The sequence below is a fragment of the Diadema antillarum genome, unplaced genomic scaffold (genome assembly GCF_040938485.1).
Source record: "Diadema antillarum isolate AM-2024a unplaced genomic scaffold, OU_Dant_1.0 scf00000230, whole genome shotgun sequence".
NCBI lineage: Eukaryota > Metazoa > Echinodermata > Echinoidea > Diadematoida > Diadematidae > Diadema > Diadema antillarum.
The window spans coordinates 381,017-396,901 of record NW_027271119.1 but is presented as its reverse complement, the minus strand read 5'-3'; the positions used below and the strand labels follow the sequence as shown (position 1 = coordinate 396,901).

Here is a 15,885-nt window from a genome sequence, read left to right as displayed (position 1 = left end):
CTATGAAAAACTGAATTTTGTGGAATTCTTCATATTATATTTTCTTTATACTGTTGTCCACAATGACGTCATGAACTGTAGCAGTCTCCTTTAATATCCAGTAGTGACTGCACTGAAACTTTAAAAATTCAAAACTTTTGAATCGACTGTCCGATTTTCCTCAAAATTTCAAATGATATGTTCTGCTAATAATGTTACTTTTACTCAATCCAAATTTATAATTGGGTTTTGGTTTCCTTTGAATAAGCTTTGAATTTAAAAAGAAGAAGAAAATCATTGACATCATACCTACTGCCTTGAACTGAATGTTCACTAGGGCGGTGAGTTGGCTCAGTCACGATCACGCGGCCCGGGTTCATACTGAGCAATGTTGTGTGTAAACATACCGTCCCCTCTAGCAAGAGGCAAAACACTCTGTCCCTCGGAACATAAAATGGAGGTCCCGTGTATGAGAGAGTCACAGCTCATGCACGTAAAAGATCTTCATTCATTCATCGAAAAGAGCTGAATGTTCACTAACTGAATAGAGCATGTAGCTGAATATGGGCTATCTCTTCACAGCAACAACAACAACAACAACTAGAAAATTGTGTTTGTTTGTTTGTTTGTTTGTTTGTTTGTTTTGCAGTTGTTCTTCGTCTCCTGCCCCCTCCCCATCTCTCCCTCTCTCTCGCTATCTATCTATCTATCTTTCTATCCATCTATCTATCTATCTATCTATCTATCTATCTATCTATTTATCTATCTATCTATCTATCTACCTACATTGGCTTCCTTACCACAGAGTCCGTTACAATCGGATTTGCCTCTTCCACCCACCACAATCTCTTTTCACAAATCAAGCTGAGAGGAAATACTCTGACATTTGATACCAATGAAAGCCTGGATATTTCTGTGAGTTTAAAGAATTTGTGAAGATAATAAAACAAATTGGAGTATAATATAAAATGTTGTGTTCGCCCATACATATATATATATATATATATATATATATATGCAAATATGATTTCTGAAATGGAATCTTGCATGAGTATTCATCCGTCCTAGTGCACAGGACATCAATTTGCATGATTATTAGGCAATTTTGAGGCTTAACCTTATATGCATGTACATGTTGCATATAAGTGTAACTTATTTCAAAGCTTTCGTGCGTTTGTTGTACAGAACATTTAGTTAAACCGGTAATACAATTCATGAAAAATATAAAGATTGTTACAAATGTATGATATTAAGAAATTAGGAAGAGTTTCCTTTTTTAAATGATTATTTGTTCAAATTGTTTTACAGAAAATCATTTGTTGATGATCATAACACATCTGTGATACTATTTAGGTGAACTCCAACCGTTATTGACAGAATCGTGTGATGTCCCACTTCCTATAGATTGTGTGTAAGTTCAATAAAGATCAAATATTGGATATCGATTTCTCGAGGTCACTTGCTGTTTGTTATGAGCAAGAATCATGTGTAAGTTAAGCAATGAGCCTGATCTGTATCATTATAGGCCTACATACAAACATTTAGGTATCACTGATAAGGTAGCATCGCGTTAATTAAAAGTTATCCATGAATGTAGCAAAGTACCTAAACACATACGTAAGAGTTATGTCTCATCTCAGCATTCTTAAACCGTTTTAAGCGGCCTTTTTGTCATTTTATCAGAAATGTTCGTATGAAAATATTCATGTGAAAAAGTTGGGGTTTTTTTTTTTACAATTGTTAAACCCATTAAGTTAGTACAATTCGAGTTTCAATGGCAAATTGCTCGTCTCTGCGTATGTTTCATTTTGTCTATTTTTTTTCTGAAGGTGTCATCGTATCCAGTACCCGCTTAAGATAGCAGACTCCTGCATTTTTCCCTCACTATACACTGCAAATAAGTGTTTTTCTGATATCTTTGATTTCACTGAATTTGTTAATATACTTTACAGATTATGCTTATTATTCTCTGAATTCATTTTGTTTGTTGCTTTTTGTTTTGTTTAAAATACATTGTACATCGTACCATAAATGATGTATGATTTTCATGGAAAATGCAGAAATAGAATAAAAATGAAACTGAAAACTAAAAACTAAAAACTAAAAACTAAAAAGCCTACGTCATGAAAATATAAGAGAAAACTGGCATTACCTAGAAATATATCATAATGTAAATTAAAGTCACCTGCTATGGCATACATGTGCCATATATATCGAGTGACAGTTACAAATGTTCTTGTTCTATGCCTGTTGTCGCTCTATATTTCTGGTCGTTATTATGACATGGATCAGCTAAATTGACCGTTGCTGCTGCACCATATCTACGCATGAACTTCAAAACAGAAAGGATCTGTTTTCCATTCCAAAGATGTCGCTGTTGGAAGGTTTTGAATTCAACGCCGGCCGACTTCATGATCTCAACGTGTGAGCTGATATCATCTATTTATCTATCTTCTTTATGTCGTTACACATATATCATATTTGTTTGTGCGTGAGGCCTCGTGTACTCGTGTGTGTACGTTTATACTTATTAATTTGTCCATATACTTTGTGTCACCAGTTATAATGGTTGAGTAGATCAATTCAGCGAAATTATTGTTGTCTTATCTGACGTTGCATTTGCAAAATTCAATCATGTTTGACTCGTGAAGGTGCCATCTTCCTACCAAGGGAAGAGAATAGCTAATTATATTTGTCATTTTGTACCCGATGTTTTCTGAATCATGTCACTTTTCATCGCTTTGTCACAAATGATATTCCTCTTAACCAAATACTCTATTTGTGAATTCAATTCTTTTATTTCTACACAAGATAATAAAAGCAAATGTAATGATTTGTGAGTTTTCGTCACTGTCTAACACCATTCCCTATGGATTGTCGTCATATAAAATTTGGTGTTCCAGTTATTGCTGTTACACACATGAGACCCATGAGACACGAAAAGTTAAGATAATGCATTATTCTCTGTACCAACTTTATGATAACCTTTGACATGACAGCACGAGTTTTAAAGACAGTGGAAGCTGTGTGGCATGAATCAAATAAAAACAAACAAACGAGAAAGCAGTTACTAAATAATAATAAATAACAGCAAATATCACCTCATGGCTTTAAAAATCGTATTCTGAGCACAAAGACACTGCACTTTTGGAACAAAAGACAAATGAAAGCTGCAACTAAGACTGGATTTTCTTCCTTTTTTTGTCAAGAATCTGAACTGATTTGGGAGTGGTTTTTTTTTCTATCCTTTTGTCTGTAATACTTGAGCGATGTACTTTTCAATTTCGCAACTTGTGTTAAAATCTTTAAATAAAGCCATGCGTAGTTGTGTGCATCCCTCCCTCCTGCAAGCGCATGGCTCGTAGACATGTGTGTAGGAGTAGCATAGGGAGAGATTTGGCGCCAAAGGTTGTCAATCGGGTGACATAATGTGGCATCGGAAACCACATTACTGTTCTGACTACACATCACTGTCTATGGGGATATATCTATCAGAGGTGGCACTATTCCAAGCTATATAAGGGTGCTAAGACAGTGCAGTGACACCGTACGCTTCAGAACGTGAAGGTTCCATAATACTTGCTGCCCATCGTTTGCAGTGTTATGATATATAAAATATTTGAGAGTATTGGAGAGGAAAAGATGATCTGCATGCCAGTGTACATTAAAACCAGCATGAAAGTGTGTTTGAGATTATCCGTCTTGAAAACGAAAAAAGGAGAGATATATTTAAAGGGTATTTTATTGGTATATTCGAAACAAAGGGCAAGAGAACCTTCACTGTAAAAACATCGGTGTTAGATTTAACACCACGGGTGTCTTGAAAACGAAAAAAGGAGAGATATATTTAAAGGGTATTTTATTGGTATATTCGAAACAAAGGGCAAGAGAACCTTCACTGTAAAAAACATCGGTGTTAGATTTAACACCACGGGTGTTAAATCTAACACCGATCAAACGTCAATAAAGGACCACACCCACAGGTGTGAAAAATGCACTGTGATGGTGTTGAAAAGTGTTCACCTGACACTTCGTGGTGTTAATTTGACACTGTACCTTGTGTTATTTTGACACTGTACTGGTGTTAATTCAAAAATGACACCACATGGTGTTGATTTGATATTTGTTGGTGTTAATATCAATGGTTTAACACCCGTCCAGCTTCAATAAGAGACCACACCAGCTGGTGTTACTTTGGTGTAAATTTATTTTCACATTTTTTCTAAAATCTAGTATTTTAATGTAAAATTCTTGATCGTCTTGTTTAAGTTAAAAATCAACAAGAAGTGCAGTTACTAAGAAACTCTTCAAAAAACAGTTTAAAATTTGGAAATGACACCCGGAGGTGTTAATTTAACACCATAAATGAGCACCGAAAATTTAACACCAGCTCGGTGTTCACTATTTAACACCGGACTTTTTGCAGTGTTGTAGTTCTCATACACTGAAAATTACATCTTGCTTCGCGCCCACTATTTCTATACAAATAGACAAAGGCTATCGTTCCATAACTCTGTACATAGTCCCATGAGGACAATATAATGTTGGCCTAGGATAATTGTGTCTAATTAGAGTTTACAAAGGGAGATGGAGTGCCATCCACCTTATTGTTCGAGCTCCTGTATCAAACAAACAAACAGACGAAAAGAAGAACTAAGAGATGCTTAAAGTGTCTCCAAAGAACGCCGTTGCGAAAGGGAAATCATCGCGGCAGTTAGGGGACTTTCTTTCACGTCAAATTGATGGTAGACGACCGGGCTGGTGCTTAATTGGAGGGTATTGTTAGTGTAATGAAGTCGCCGATAGTTCTGCGCAAGTAATGACGTTTTGTTGTGACGTATTGAAGCATGCATGTCCTTTAACACAATGTGCAAGAAATGAAAATTATGACTCAGCGCATTGCCCGATGACAGGAGGTATCTTATTCTTTGCTTTTACTTTTCATTTCACGCTGATAAATGATGATATTTATCCTATCTGGCTAAGGAATAATATTTGTGGAGTTTCTTATGTTTGCATCATTTCTACTGCCATTTTTCTTGTAATCAAACACATGAAGCATATTGAAAACCAAAAGTGTTTAACAAACCCATAATAGGATGAACCAGACCCACGTAGAAATATGTAAACAACAATCCGGACTCCTTCTTCGAGGAATAAGTGTACGCGTGTGCTTGTGCGTGAAAAAAAAAATATACAAAGCAAATGGGACATAATCCATTGGAAGAAGAGGTAAATTGGGAAGGAGCTCTTGGTACCCGATCTGGATAGATGAAATAGAATTGACGAGGATTGACAATAGATTTGATAAGATTTGACAGGACTGGAGGAAAAAAAAAATGCTTCTGGTGGCATCTCACGCCGACAACTTTTTCTACAACGTCCTGTATAATGGTTGCTTTAAACATGATATAAAATATTCAAACTTTATTGACACGGGCACATGTTATAAGATATTCAAACTTTATTGACACGGTCACATGAGTGTCTATCAGTGCAATGATAAATGTGCTAATATATCAATTCAAACAGCTGTTTGAGGTCCTTCTGAATCTGATGATTCTGAAATTCGTTAGAAAGTATAAAACTAAGCACTAAAAGACCACTTAATCATAATATCTAATTTTTTGCTGGCACAGTTACGATGTTTGTATATATATATATATATATATATATATATATATATATATATATATTTGTGTGTGTGTAAATCAGACAAAATGATAATTTTTTTTCTGTGGAAACAAGTTCAAGTGTGTTTGCTTGGATCACGGATGACTGAAGTTTGCTTCTGTCTTCGCTTTTTGAGCTAAGAAGTACGAAGCCATTGGTTCTCTTTGCACGAATCATGCTTGATAAGCTCCTCGCGTCCGTCCCAATTAATCCCGAGCCTTGACATTTGTGAGTCTCTTCGACAATCACCCTTGCACTTAAACAATCTGGGCACACATCCCACAAAGGCCAGGATGTGGCTGCCATTCCAGTCGCACAAATCACTGACTTCATATCCTCTTTCAGTTTTGGAGGAGAAGGTCTTCTTGCATATGCTTTATCTACTTCTGACAACCGTCCGTAACATGATATTTTCTGGACATGCAAATTAGCACGTGGAGAGAGACAAGAAGGTTCCCCTTGTACTGTACGAGAAATTAGGATATGAAATATACAATAGTTAACCAGTCGTCATTTCCGATGTAGAATAGATCTATGGATCTATGAATAAACGTATTTCAGCAGACAGCACTCAAACAAGTGTCGTTTCATATCACGGAACTATATTTCGTTTCTTGTTCATTTTTTTTGAAAGTTGATGATATATGACTCGTGTTTGGAGTAAACACACACACGCAAAAACGTACACATCAATCAGACTAGCTATTTGTTATGAAAAATATGAGCATGCTGTACTAATTTTTTTCCATTTTTCGATCATTCGTAGCAAGACATAAATTTTTCATATAGGAAATGAAAAAAAGTTCACATCATGAAACCAAAGACTTTTTTTTTCAGCCTTACTGCTATCTCAGTTTATAAGAATAATCGAGCTTACCTTGTTCCTATTTTCCATTGTGTAATACATTCAAGGGGGAAAAAAAGATGCCTGGAAATAGCTGTGATATTTGTGACCTCGACAAAGTTTTGCCTTGGCCGTAACAGAGTAGGTCAATGTATATTGTACTAGGCGATTGCAAGAAAGGGGGAAGTCCGCTTCAAATCCTCTTCGCATCAGGTGAAAACTAACGAGGTAAGGAAAAATCCGCCATCCGCAGACGGTAGGCAGCATCATCCATTTTGGTCTAGGTGCTGTGAAGAAATTGAGAGGATGTGAACCTAGTCTTCCACTACATGGATGACCTAATGACTGCCGTAAGTGATTCCATAATTGTGCTGCAAGTGTTCCGAAGGACCTGTCTCGGTGGGGTATCCGATCTTCAAAGCGCTGTCGGAAAAAATGGGGAGCAATGAATTTCCCACATAGTAGTTTCTCTTTAGGGGACAGGACAGGGGTATTCCTTTTCACACTTTTAGGCAGATTTTAAGGAACCATTTTAAAAACCATTCGATATGGGTGAAATGAAATCTCGCCGTGAACAGTGTGCCAAGTAAATTCCTTCAATTTACAACCTCACTCCCAATCTCCCTCCCCCCTTTCTCTCTCTCTCTCTCTCTCTCTCTCTCTCCTTTTCCTACTTTCTCTATGTCTGACTGGTTTCCTCCATGTAGTTTTCGTTTTATACCTCTTTATTTTTAGAATGGAATGACTCGAACATTGCGCACTTGCTTGTTGCATTAAGAAAGCCATAAGTGTGTAGGGAACAACAATATAAGATAAGAACAATGGCGGGACCACACTCATATTATATTTCTATAGAATGATTTGTATCCGAGCAATGAATATGCATGATTTGATTTCATTGAAGAGTGTAAAAGTGTTTTGCTATCAGTCCCTGATTTGGAATAGCCAAAGTTTATTGAAACATCCGAGGATTGGGTTGTAAATATCAGCCAACGAACCGTAAAAATCAGGAAGACACAGATGTAGCTATCAGGGTAACTAAGGGTATTGGGATTTGACAACAATTCAGCAACCTTCTATGTTACTATAAAAAAAAAAAACATCCTCGTGCGGCCAAAAACCAAACTAGTTTTCACATGAGGGCGCATCGGTCCACTGAGAAATTGGATGAAATTTACTTTTACCCCATCTTATTTTGATGTGCCTAGTTCGAAGAAAAAAAATGAGTGGAGATGAATTATTGTTCACATGAAACATAACTCTTGACATATCTTAAAGTAGCACTTTAAACAGCGAGACGAATTAAATTATAAGTTGTAAACCAAACATATTTAAAACGGAGAACCTAGAGGAAACGATTGCTTAACTACAAGAGTTTACTAATTGGATGTTTTCAAAAGACAGACACACTTTATCATAAAAAGGTAAATTAACATAGGTCATATAAACAATTAATTCCAGTTTCTGCACTCATATAGGTCATATAAACAATTAATTCCAGTTTCTGCACTCATTATGTTCATTATTGTTGTATCTTGTGTCACATGACACAAATTTACAACGTGTGTAGATGAATAATTTTGATGAAAAATATATTTGCAATCTTATTGTAATGCATAATGTTGCACCAGTGAGCTGAACGCACTACACTAGTTTGGGGCCTGCTAAAGAATAATTGCAAACATACATTGGAGTCCAATGGTTTATCAAATTTGTCACCAGAGAATTTTTCAAGTTTACAGTACACGACAGCATGTCTTTTTTCATAATTGTTTTTGCTTTTTGAAAGCTTATCAATGCTGGTATATGTGCGTTTGCGTTATGCCTTTAGCTCCAGGCCAAATCCTCTTCATATTTGATTATCATCGTGGGTATATTGCCAACAACAACCAAAATAGAATGTCTCCTCACAATTTTCTCTTTACTCTCACATATCCTTCATAAGGTTTTTTCCTTTGAGTTCAGATTTTATTTTTGTATTTTCGTTGTAGGTCGATACTCAGTTCTCGCATGTTTTCAGGTTGGAGAAATAGAGTTATTTTCATATATACTATCATAACAACAGCAGCAAGATACCACAATAGAGATATGATGCATTTCCACGATTCTTAGGATTGGAGTGTACACAAGATAGAAATGAAAGACCGCATAACACTAGCATTCACAATACAAACGTTGGTTAATTTCGGAAACAAAACTATTGGGAGCTAGCGCCGCAATGTAGACGACCCTCAAGAATGGTAACGAAGTTATCTTGAACCACTCGAGAATTCGCCAAAACGAATGAGCGATATAATAGGACTATTGTCTTCTTGAATAGATGATTATAATTTTGATCATACTTCTTTAATTCGTGGATCTCAATGAACCATTGCTTTCCTTTCTTCATGACGGCCTGCGACTTCCTATCATCTCTTATTCCTTAATTGGCGCGACGAGGTAACGAGGAGATATTTCGGAGACTCTCATTCATTCTTTTTCTGGTCAAAGGAAGGACAGTTCTCCACTCATGTGGGCAATTTCCTGAATAGAGACTTGGCATTGAAATGCCAATGCTATGCTTCTGGTTAGGTTTTTCTCCCTCCTGCCTTTCGGCAAAGTCTGATTCGTGAGTGGAATGAATGTAAACGTAATGATCTATCTTTTTTTTTTCCTTTTTCAGTTTTTGAAGAAAACCCTTTTATTTTTTTATCTGACCTTTTGGAGAAGGTTGTAAAACAGATATATGAGTCTTTGCAATATGTATGATCGCATATCTCGTAACAACAGTTCTAATTTTGTTTCGTATGTTGTAAAGCACTTAAAGTGTGGTCTCCGTGTTAAAGTATGGCAAGATGACGTCTCGCAAACTTCTTAGCTGTTATCTTTCTTATTAATCAGTGCAAACAGGTTAATATTCAAGTCGGCTACAAGGTCTAAGCAGCAAATTAGACTGGACAGCTCCTCGTCCTTAAATTTGACATGATGTCAAATCCAGCTTTACCAGTTAACCATTCAGTAAATACACGTAGTGGCAAAATAACCATGGTCGAATTTCAGCCTCCTTCTTCACACTTTGTTGTCCCTATGCGGATATAGAATCATACTCTCATCATCTACCTGGTGTAGTGCTTCTGGAGCGGAGAGGATGTATTTCTCGAGACTAGTGGTAGGGAACACTGTACGCACGCATCGAGAAGCATTGATTACCAATTGAAAACTTGGTAACGGATATATCGATTAGTCACACGCCAGCCTCTGCTCACATAAATGGTGTTATCGATAGTGCAACCAAATGCGCACAACATAGGATGGGCGTTGGATGCCACACATTAAATATGTCCAAAGAGTAAGCGGACAAACCTTAGTTGGCGCAGCTTGTCACACCTAGAATGCCTTACGACTTCAGTGTGGGAACTAACTCACATTGATGTACCTGAAAAAAAAAAAAATGCTGACGGTTGAAACTAAGATGAGCAGATCATGTAAAGAGTGTGATGTATGATCATCACTCAGATTGAATAAGTTAAATCTAAACAAAATGCAGCGGGCATGCATTCAAAGAATGACTAAGATTATGAAAGAAGTCGCTGAAAATCTTATATCCAGCCATGGAAACGATGTTATTTGATGTTTTAAGCAGGTGCCTTGATACCCATCCGCTCCCCTATGTGTCTTTACTTACAGGTCTTGCGGACTTCTGATGCACTGCAAATTTTTTGTTGTTGTTGTTGTTGGTGGGTTTTTTTGCCCTCTGTGGCTATTGGAAGATTGATAATGTGTGAATTGCAGAGTCAGTTCCTTACATCTCCCTGTACGAGGAAAATTTGCATTTCAAGTCATGGTAAGAAAATCGCTGGCATGTTTATGAAAGACCCGAAAAGTGTAGTTTTAGCAGTCCCTTCGCGGCGACTCGATGTCACACATATTCAGCCCAGTGTACAGTCGTGTCCGAAGGAGCGCTTTATAGGCACTGAATTGCCAGTCTGCTCAACATTTAGACGTGTATGTAAAAAAAAAAAAGAAAAAAAACATAATCCATGAACAATAGGCGTACCACACAGAAGAGGGCTGTGGTTTAAAATGAATGAATATAGCAATGTTCACTTTATATAGCAAAATTATTATTATTATTATTATTATTATTCACTCATGTCACTGTTGTTAGTCATAACTGGAGAGCATCTAACCGGCAGTGTAAGATATCACACTATGTCCTTTCAGAGATGGAATTTGATGAATACATTGTATGTTGTTGTCATAAGAGATTGTTACGGATTTTTCATTGAACATATAGAATAAAATGAAAGAAATAAATCTGTAGTGAACACAATCATAATTTAGAGCCTGGTAGGTAATAGCGGAAAAAAACATAAAGCAGTAAACGTAAGAACACAATGATTAAACGACAATAATAACATTTGATATTTGTGTTTGTTTAGGGGAATGAGTTTACGTGAAAGAGTTTAGTACAATTTCGAAAATGAAATTCGGGTGGAAGTATCACACCGGGTAATGCGTTTAAAAAAAAACCCACGAAAACAGTCTAGTTATTTGCAGGGGCTGTTCAGCTAAATAGTCCCAAGGGACATGTTGTGAAATATTTGCATTTCGCTAAAGATGATCCCTTTTGAGCCATTAGTAGAAATGCAACATGTTTAGGAGCTGCTCAGGTGTTGGATTTCTGCGGGAACTTGGGGTCATGTAACTCCAAAAATGTACACTGTAGAGCAATGTAAGTTCGAGTTCGTAATGCTGGCCTTGAATTCAGCATTGTGACTCGACATTTTGTCCTGTGTTGTATAGTAGAAATCTTAAATTTAACTCTGATAAAGCGTGAAGAGCAACAAGTTTCTTTCTCTTACAGGCAACGCCCATGGAAAAACGAGGATCTGTATACTCTCCTTTATCAAGACAGCCTTCATTTCTACGGTATCAAGGGAGACACTGGCATGACATAAAGACTTGTGTTGGGTTTCATGGTTAGAGGTTTACCGTGAACATGTGGGAATTTCTGTCTTAAAAGAAAGGGAAATCTCAGCAGCCAGCAAAAGGGGTACGTTGATCTGACTGCCACCTCTGTCACCTAACAATGTCGTCAAAAGGTATGTCATGTATATAAAATGGTCACTTCTTGCAGGCAAGGGCTAGGGCATTTATAAGTAATACATATTATTTGACAGTCATTTCAAATGGGTTCAAAAACTTGCCTTGACCATTCATACATACATCCATACATTCATACCACTCATACATAATTCTGAAATCCCCTTGCATAGACTTAATACACAGGCCACCAGGTTTCCGTATCGAACGGGTTAATGTATGTGAAGTTATATTACAACTTTGGGATCTGATCACACACGACATCTATGTGAAGGTCTGGTCCTTTATTTTTGACTTTAAGATTTAGCTCATTTAGATTTACAACCGCTAAAGGAAATGCGGATATCTAAGTGACTGATTTAGCTCCATACGAAAAAGCGAGAAACAGGTCTGCTGCTAAAGACAACATACCATGCATGCTGCTGACCATTTCGAAAAGAAGAAAGAAATCAAATGTGGCAAAGAACTTCAAATAAATTGATCTGAATTGTAAAATCATCAATATTACACTACTCACCATACACACAAGGGCAAATTCATGTCTTTTACATCAACAGCAAGGAAGTACGTGTCCGTTCTGCTTGTATTTTTATTCTTTCTTCTACAGTAAATAAGAATGGATTGTTCTGCCAGTAGAACGTATTTCTTGTAGTTCGAGTAAAACAAAACAGTTTGCTGTACAAAGCTAGATTTTAACATTTCCTTCTCTATTTTTCTTCCTTCATCTACTAGTATCTTTCTCTCCCTCTCCTTCTCTTCTTTCTGTCTGTCTGTCTCTCTCTCTCTCTCTCTCTCTCTCTCTCTCTCTCTCTCTCTCTATCCCTTTCTTTCTGTTACTTACCATAGTTGCTTTAACTCTTCTTTCAGTTAGATCCTTGCTGGTGTGATTAAGGACACCATCTACATCAAATGTGTGTAAATATGTTGAATAGCATGGCATATCAGATCTCATAACTTTGACACGATATTATTTTTACAAGACTAGCATTTAAGAGAGAAAAAGGAATTCCTTACCTTGATATATGTGTGTGAGAGAATGCGCCACGGGTGCTCAAGAGATGAGGACGAAGAGCGACTAATGTGCGTCTTTGGTGACCGGTTGCTGCTTCTTTACCGTTTTCTCTTCTTTCCTCGCCGATGATGAAAGGTACTTTTGATCTTCGCACAATACTGCCAAGGGTTCTCACGCCGCAAACAGTCTGGATGCTCTAGTGGCGTTCCGTCGTTTATCAGTTCCAGATCAAGTCTTTATGTGCATCATTCCTTGTAACAGGTTGCTAGTTGAGATGTGATGACGAGACGGTATCTGTTTTCGGCTCTTTTTTTTTCTCGAAAAAAAATCTTTTAATTTCGTCACGCGAAGCACAAACAGTATCTGCATCCCTTTTCGCACGGGGTTGTGGGTTTTTATGCAAAATGGGCATGCGCTATTATTCGATTACACCTTGCTGGCATGTGATTGGTCGAAAGATGGTGGAGTGGGGCTCCACTCGTTATGGCGATGTAGTGAGAGCCAGGATACCATGAAACTGGAAGGCGTTTTTTGAATACTCCCACGAATGACGTAGACTGACGTCACTTCGCTTTATATCTCGGCAACCTTACGGAATGAACCTTATAGGGCGACAGTCACAAAAGATTAGATCCCACCATTTCATATTGGTTTGACGATTATTCTTGTATTCATATTCATTCCGTGGGGTTGAAAAATATTATCAAGGTAAACGTATTTAATCATAGTCAAGTGTTCCGCTTCGGAGGTTAAGTTGTTTACTCGCCGCAAGAGTTTCCGATGAATTAGAGATTATTTTTCCTCTGTATGTCTTAGGGGACTGTCATTTTGTGTCTATAGACATCCCGATATGTGAATGGCGCTGCAGTCTGATTGCCGTCAATGAGCTTGACTCTTGCTCATACGATCACAAAGCTACCAATGTATTAACATGGATCTATTTAAAGTGTTCAAGCACTCGATGACTGCCGGCGCCACTAATAATAAGACTTCTATAGGATCGCTCACATGAGCAATCCTCCCAATCTGTATGATTTGTCATGTCGCCCTGTTAGATAAGACCTCTCTGTAATATTCGTCATCATTTTTTATTTGTGCTGCGGAATCGGGTGCCTTGGAAATTGAATTTCCCTTTTTTTTTTTTACAACTTTCTTCTTATTTAAATATCCATAATAACTGGTTGTGTGACACTAAGGGTAAACCAAATTTCCGTGACTTCCGAAATCATTCCATCAAGAGATCGATGATCAATCTTCGAAAGAAGCTTTCAGGGAAGCTTCATGGTACTATACAATGACTTCTTTTTCAGGTCAAATGATTAGTCAGTGGGGGAACTTATATTGTTTCGAGTAAAGAATTTTTGTGCTATGGCGATATTTGCCTTATTTCTCAATTGAATCTCCGCGAATAAACCATATATTGCCTTGAACTTATGCTTTATCTAATCTAGTCAGAGTAAATGATACGTACTGTTTCTAAAACAACTAGTGACGTCATAAAAGCATACTGCTACTATTGAAACTTATATTATAAATGCATTCACAGAGTCGGTTTCACGATCACAAAAAGAAATCTAGTGAGAAATTTTCACTTTCAGACATTTGGATTTCTGCCTCTTTTCTTTTCAGGATATATGTCAAGTCAAATGTGACTCTTCCGCTTCGTATGGTATGTGTTTGAAGCGAACATTTATTTGCACCAATATAGCATTTATTGCGTTATTATAATGTTCTAATCTTTTCTTAGAAGGTACACTGATTTTTTTTTTGAGGGTATAGTGTTACCAAGTGAATATTTGCCCCTGTTGTCTGTGTTTGGATGGACAAGTTTTAAGCATTTTGTGTCTTTGTATAGTATATTTGCCATGTCATGATAGTCCGAGACAATGATATAGAGAGATTGCATTGACCAAAATCGGCAATTATTTTTTTTTCCCGGACAGGACATCTACACATTCTCGCAGATGAATGAGACTAAAAGGGGAACCACTGACTTTCGTTTCGATTTATTCCTTCTGATTCAAAATGTCGCCTGATGATATTTATGATATTCATAATTATGCCATAGAATTGCAATCGCAAACAGTTTGGTTACATTTTCTGTTTCAATTTCAATTACTTTATCTCCATCGAGCAAGAGCGATACATAATACAGCAAAAAGCAAAAAGGAAAGAAGTACAAGCTATAAAGTATAGTGCAAAATGTATGTGCGAAAGAAAGTGCGAATGAAGGGGTGGAAGTGAAGCAGGTGCGGAGACTTCCGTAACAACATTTTGATACGCCATGTGAAAGTACATAATAACACTGACGTTAGCCGTGTATGACACGTCCAGTAAAAGTGGATGTTGTGCGATAAGCCATGTTTACTCAAACACTTTGACTTTTATCGAGATGTAACCTCTAACCTAATGCGTAAGAACTAATTCCCATTTCGCTGAACTTTTGTAAAGGCATGGCAGGGCTTCTTGACCGAATAAATCTCATAAGCAGAGAGAAATTACCAGATTGCGTAACTGGTCTGTAATGCAAACAATGATAATATCGACCTCCATAGTTTGACGCTTATTTGACATTATTGCAGCCTGCTTTTATTGAAGTCTCATTTAACTTTAATATTTGGTCATAACAGGACTAAGTTTCTGCCTCACATCATGTCACTCGTTTACTCTATGATCAGTGAATATGGCTGTTTCATCATTGTGTGGCTACTGTCAGCGGATTCGGATCACGTGACGCATATAACACACAGGTATTTTCAGTCTAACACTATCGAGTCTCAGTCCGCGTGACACTTTTTGATTCCACTCTTATATCCACGTATCTTTCTTACGCCGAAATCGTTTGCATTAAACAATACATGTGTATTAAACTTATTTGAATTAATTTGAACACTTGTCAAGTGCTTGTCGTGTTCTCAAGTCATTCTTTCTTCTTAAAAAGATGCATGTGCAGTTCAAATCCACTTCACCAATAAATGTGAAATGATCATAAAATACAAGAAAATGACCCTTTGTGAGATCCTCCATAATATTTACAATAAACATAGTTATTTTGTATTGTATTATGATTTGTTTACGTACATGTAGCTGCTATAAGGAAGCAATGAAAGATTGTACTCAAGGAACCACTGGACTGACGGTTTAAGGTACTTTCCGAAGAACTAGGAAATAAGGATGAAGTGCTCTGCCCATATAGGCACAACAGGTGCAACCAAGGGACTCGACCCATGTGCTTTATGCTTGAAAATCCATGGTCTTATCCACTGGACCACTACAGCTCCTCAATTTCGTA

At 37.1% G+C, this 15,885-nt stretch overlaps 1 protein-coding gene across 1 annotated transcript in view; it reads right to left on the bottom strand.

Annotated features, from left to right (window-relative positions):
- LOC139724802 (uncharacterized) overlaps window positions 1-12,974 on the bottom strand; it is a 36,430-nt gene extending 23,456 nt beyond the window's left edge. The window contains exon 1 of the mRNA XM_071635922.1: window positions 12,596-12,974. The gene's annotated coding sequence lies outside the window, so the exon portion shown is untranslated. The remainder of the gene's footprint in view (window positions 1-12,595) is intronic.
- Between the last annotated feature and the right edge of the window lie 2,911 nt (window positions 12,975-15,885).